Source organism: Lytechinus variegatus, chromosome 12 (genome assembly GCF_018143015.1).
Source record: "Lytechinus variegatus isolate NC3 chromosome 12, Lvar_3.0, whole genome shotgun sequence".
Classification (NCBI taxonomy): Eukaryota; Metazoa; Echinodermata; class Echinoidea; order Temnopleuroida; family Toxopneustidae; genus Lytechinus; species Lytechinus variegatus.
The window spans coordinates 2444006-2450093 of NC_054751.1; positions in this window are offsets into that span (position 1 = coordinate 2444006).

Consider the following 6088-nt stretch of genomic DNA (forward strand, 5'->3'; position numbering starts at 1 on the left):
TCATTACCACCATCATCATAGTATCAGCATCATAATCATGATCATAATCATCATCCCTCACATCCACATCATTGTCATTTGTCTTTGAATCCTTGACCTAATATCTTGTGGTTTCATACAAATTATAATAAAAGGAATGTAACAGACAAAAACGTTTAAATGGTGATATATGAATCAATATCTTGGTGGCTCGAAATATCTGGATATGGGGATGGAATTGTCATTACAAAATCAATCATCAAGTTCTCCCAAACTATCATCTAGAATATAGTTTTCCTTTTCTTTTATAACATTTTGTTATAGCATGGTGATCATCACAACTCCAACAGACATCGAACTGTCGGGTCAGAGACTTCGCCGGGCAAGGCGTATGAACGGTCGCCGTCAACGACTTGCTCTCGGGTCGGTAGTCGACCATGGAGCTAAAATCGGTACGGCTCTCGACATGACCCAACTCTCTCCGTCGAGCAGTGCTTCTATTCCAGCTGATACAATCTCAGAATTATCAGTTTAGAGGCAGAGACGGACACAGAATAGCCACACGACGTCAGCGTCTTAACCTGGGACCATCGTCTGATCATGCTTCAGAAATTGAACAAATCATTCATGACTTTTCTGTCGCAGCCCTTTATTATGTACATTGTTAAAAAACCGTGATTTTACAGAAAACAAAGAAGATTTTGCAAAAAGTAATAACAAAATCATTCTGTAAATTGATAAAACATGAAATTTTCTGCAATTTAACAGAGCAGGTCTGGTTAAAAAGGGGAAAAGGGTGTTTTATTTAAGAAAATTTGTAAGATTGAAACAAATATCTTTCCTGTAAGATTACGCAATCCGGTAAGATTACTGGTGTTCTCGAGACTATGCTGCAGGAACTTGTTTTATTGTAAGGATAAATTTTCTAACAGTGTATTTTTAACTGCCAATATGAAATAAGCATAATTATGTCTAGACTGTTTTGAGAATTGAGACTGAAATTAAAAAAAAGGTCATCTTTGATCTCCATCTCTGGTGGCGGGCGAGGGGTTTCTTTTTTCCTCTCTCTCTCTCTCTCTCAAAATAAAAAAAAACAGCTTTAATTTTCCTATTGCTCTTTAATGACAAAAAATAGATGTTTTTTTTTCAATTTCACTTTAGTTTAATAAAATGGAAATTTCCAGAAAATGCAAACAATCTGATACTGTAAAGCCAGAAGTGCCATGTGTACTTTATCCTCCTTTTCTCTCTCTCTTTTTATTATAAACTAACCTTAAAATAAAAATGATAGGCATTTTGTATACAAGCTAACTTCAAGTATGAGAGCTAAGAATTTCAGCAATTTATTGCTGCAAAATTGCTTACGGAAACTCGAAAGAAGAGACACTGCGTGTTCTCGATGCACAATAAATCAGAAAGTGTAGGCCTCCGGATTTGTTGTGCGATCTTGGCAACGAGCGTGATTTCTATGGGAAGCAATGTGACGTAAATAAACTTATGGCCAATCAGCAGTGATCACATGAATATGAAGAATTCGCGTTGTTAATTTTGTTTGATCTTACATCGTGTGTGACGTCAAATTAGCATATGCGTATTATGCACGTCACACGGTGCATGATGTCACCATTGAGAGGAGGGTGAAGGGGAGGCTGAGGATTCGCAATTATGATCACCGAAATAATAGTTTCATACCAGTCTAATGCGGCGCACCTAATTAAAAAGCCTTTTATAAACTAGAAACCTACATTTTCCCGAGAGGATGGGGGTGGATGTTAGCTCGTGATTGTTGCAGATTTATGCAGATTCTGAAAACAAGCTTCTTTTTATAGGAGGTTCTTTGCGAAAACGCTACCAGGAGGTAAAATAGCAGAGGTAATTGGCAGAGGTAAAAATGGCAGAGGTAAAAACGGCAGAGGTAAAATGGCAGCTAGAAGTAATAATGGCAGAGGTAAAATGGCGGAGGTAATAATGGCAGAGGTAAAATGGCGGAGGTAATAATGGCAGAGGTAATAATGGCAGAGGTAATAATAGCAGAGGTAAATGACAGAGGTAAAAGTGGCAGAGGAAAAAATAGCAGTCAATTATGATAGTGGCAAAAATACCAGAGGTAAGAATGGCAGAGGTAATCCCCCCGGGGGGGGGGGGGTGGCCAGTCATGCGTGAAAAAAAAACGCTTTTTAAGATGGTGTGTTTTTTTTAGTTTTAGACACGGGCTGTGCGAGCACCCGTTAAGGGTATCAAAAACACCGATTTTAAACAAAAATGGTGGTTTTAAAAGACTGGTCAGTCACGGGGTCAAATGTATTTAACAGGGCGGATCCAGCCTTCGCCAATACGGGGGGGGGGGGGGGCGAATTTTTTTCAGCCACACTTTCCCCGATCGGCAGCTCGGATTTGATTTTTGTTTTTTTCTCTGAAGGGGTCATAATAGTCACTTCTAAGCGTTATTCAACATTCAACAAATATATAATAATTTCATATTAAGCATTATTTAAATAGTGAGAGCGCGAGCTATTTTTTTTTATTTTGATGTATTCTGTCCTAAAATGTTAACATTCTGGGCGAATGAGGTGTGTATCCAATTACATAATTATTACGAGCGCGAAGCGCGAGCAGAAATTATTAATATACGTTTTGATCTGATAAAAAAGGATCTGTTAACGACTGCTTGCAGTTAGCCATGGAGACGTATATTTCAACAATCAAATAATGCTAAGCGTGAGCTACAAATTTTTTTTTTCTACCTGAAGAATGGAAATTCTAACCATTTCTTTATTAATCGTGAAGAGGATAAGTATATATTAATGATGCGAGCCTTTATAATATTCGAGATTTATACCTAAAATGGGACTCAATACTTGTTAGTCCAGGTATGGATTCTCATTCTTGTCATAATCTTTTACATGATATGGATCATAAATGTGAAAATATCGCAATTAATTTCGGACTGGGGTAATTTAAGCCAGCCAACATGGGGCAAGTTCTGGGCGAATTGAGCCATGGTAATTCGCGGAATGTAATAATAATAATAACTAATAATAATATTAATAATAATAATAATAAAAACTCTTAAAAAGCCATCGATATGCAGGCGGAAAGGAACAAATTCACATGACAGTTCTTCTACTTTTAGAGGATGTTAGTATTTATGAGAATTATAGCAAGTGAAAAGACTAAATAAAAAATTGGCATGCTGGCTCTACCCGCATACAATTTGTACATAGTTTTTGTGGCTCAACAATTACCCCAGAAGGTGGCACGATTTTTACCCCACAGATGGGGCAAGTTGAGCCATTTGACACTCATTTTTTCAAAGATCACAATGACTCATATAGACAGATATAGGTGAAAAATATTTCCAAAGTATCAAATTTAAAGGCTTTATGTGCAAAATGCACAAAACGTGTCACAACTTACCTCACCTTAGCTATTATTTCGATTGTGAATGATGTATTTTTTTCCATTATGAATAGACCAAAAATAGTAGGGGGATATTGTGTCCCCCTACTATATTTTTGGTAGGGGGCGCGCCCCCTGGGATTTCCATTTGCATACCAAAGACATCAGGGGTGGATCAGGTATTTTCCAAGGGGGAGGGGAGCAAGTGCCTCCTGCCTCCCCCTATCTCGAGCTAGCTAGCAGGCATGGGTGTCTATCGGTATTCTTGGTTGGGGGGGATGATTGACACAAATTTTCTTGTGGATGGGGATGTTTCAACATTACCCCCACTAAAATCACAAGTTAGGACATTTGGGAGTGGTTGATATGCATGGTGTTCTTGGAAATTCCTTCATTGTTGTAGTGTACTTTACTTTTATAATTTCTTTGAAAATTTAATTTGTGTTACAAGTAAGCCTATTCTAAACTCATGCGAAAGAAAAAAATGACAAAAATTATCTGGACCATGTAGTGATCTGTTTATTAAGCATGATGTATACACAGGGGCGTCGATCCATTTTTCAGATGGTGGAGGGGGGGGGGCAAAATCATGAATCAACGTTCCAAAGGTGCTCTATCACACAAAACGAACAAACTCACCCACACACATATAGGCATATATATATAAATATATATATGACTTATGAGAAAGAGACACATATCTCACCCTCACCAACAATGCGAGCGCGAAGTGCGAGCTGAAATTTTTTAGTATGACATGAAAACAGGAAAAATGTACCTGTTTAGGTTTGTTTGTAGTAACTCATGAGGAGGATAGATACATGTATCTGACTAAAGAACGAGCTGAAATTTCTTTATATTCTGACCTGAAAGCTTGATATTCTAAGCATTTTTGGTACCAATGATTAAGATGTTTGTCGAGAAGAACAATAGATGCGAGAGCAAAGCGCGAGCTGAAAATTTTGATATTTCGATCTGGGAAAAAATGACAGATTATTGGACGCTTTTAATAAAGAAGAAGATATATATCCAACAAAAGATTATTGCAAATCGAAGCGGGAGTTCTTTTGAGGTTTAGAACTGAAAACGGGACATTCTATTCACTTATTTCATCAGGAAAAGTATGTGTTTTTGGTACAGAAATGATGCGAGCGCGAAGCGCGAGCTGAAAATTTTTATATTCCAATCTGAAAAGCAGACATTTTGAGCACAATTTTATGAATCAAAATCGAGTTGGTATCTCAATCTCGCTTTCTGATTTCAGTGTAACATTACAATCTTATTTAATTTTTTAGTGGCACATGTGGAATTATTGAGGATCAACGCCTTTGTGTATACAACCCGACTGGCAGTATCTTTTTTCTTAATGCACGATGATAAAATGCAGATTCGGACAATTAAGACTAGCACAAATTTCAAACTGTATGGCTTCTCGTGCACCATCGGGCTTACCACTTAGACGATTTATCTTGCCACCCTTTTACTCCTGTTTATTTTTCCACCCTTCTGATTTATCAAAATTAATTTATTCGCCACTGGTGGGATGGAACACCCTATCAACAAAAGTTGTTTTTCGTTGGGGTCCTTTTATGCCATGTGTTAAAAATATCATATACATAAACATTTCATTCTTTTTCATCTTGAACCTCCACCCATCTGTTTAATAGTCCTGAAAAAGAATGTTTTTATTTAATAACAATATACACAAATTGTGAGGGAAACAAACAGATCGATGGCATTCTATGATCATCATGGATCTGGATCTGGATGTAGTACAGTGCAGGACCGTTAGGTATAATGCACCGGGTAAGGAGAGGGCGCAAATGAGTTTGTGGCTTTCCTCGATCTTAGCTTTAAACACCTCTGGTGATGTACTGCAGACAACTTCGTTAGGGAGTTGATTCCAGGCCAACGTTGTATTCACAAAAAAAGAATTTCTTAACTGCTCTGTGTTACAATGTCTTATTGAGAAACACTTGGAATTATTTGTAACTTGTTTCTCTACCACATTAGTAGCACTGGCAAAGTTTACAAATTTCTTAGCTTTGATATTACGTTTGGGTCTTGCTTTAATAAGAAATTTATCAACAGGAAGGGCAGGAACCAACCCCTCGACCACTTTGAAGTAGGATGTAAGTTTCAGGACTTGGCGAAGGAGATCGTGTACTGTGGTCAGTAGTTGAGTTTCAGTTGAATGACCAGACCTGAACCCATGGTTGAGAGAAGACAAGATATTGTTTTCTTGTAGATGTTTGAAGAGGTGCTTACAGATGATATGCTCAAGTTGTTTGCAGATCACTGATGTGAGGGAGACTGGTCGATAATTTCCAGTTGAGTGTACATCACCTTTCTTAAAGACTGGTGTAACATGTGCCTTCTTCCAGTCGGATGGTACTCTGCCTAGATCAACTGATAACTGGAAAAAATCTCGCAAACCTGGAGCCAGTTCCCTTGCACATTCTTTAAGTACCGTGTTTGGGATGAGATCAGGACCCGACGCTTTGCATGGAAGCATTTATCCCGCATTTATCCTTGATAGCAACTTCTCAACTCCATTTACGGTGATGTGCAGTGGAGAGATCTTTCTTCTGCATGGATTATTCAATTCAGGTGGAGCATAAATTCCTCTTGAAAATACAGATTTGAATTCCTTAACCAACAACTGAGCCTTGGCTTTACTTTCATGGATAAGGTTTCCAGCATTCTTGAG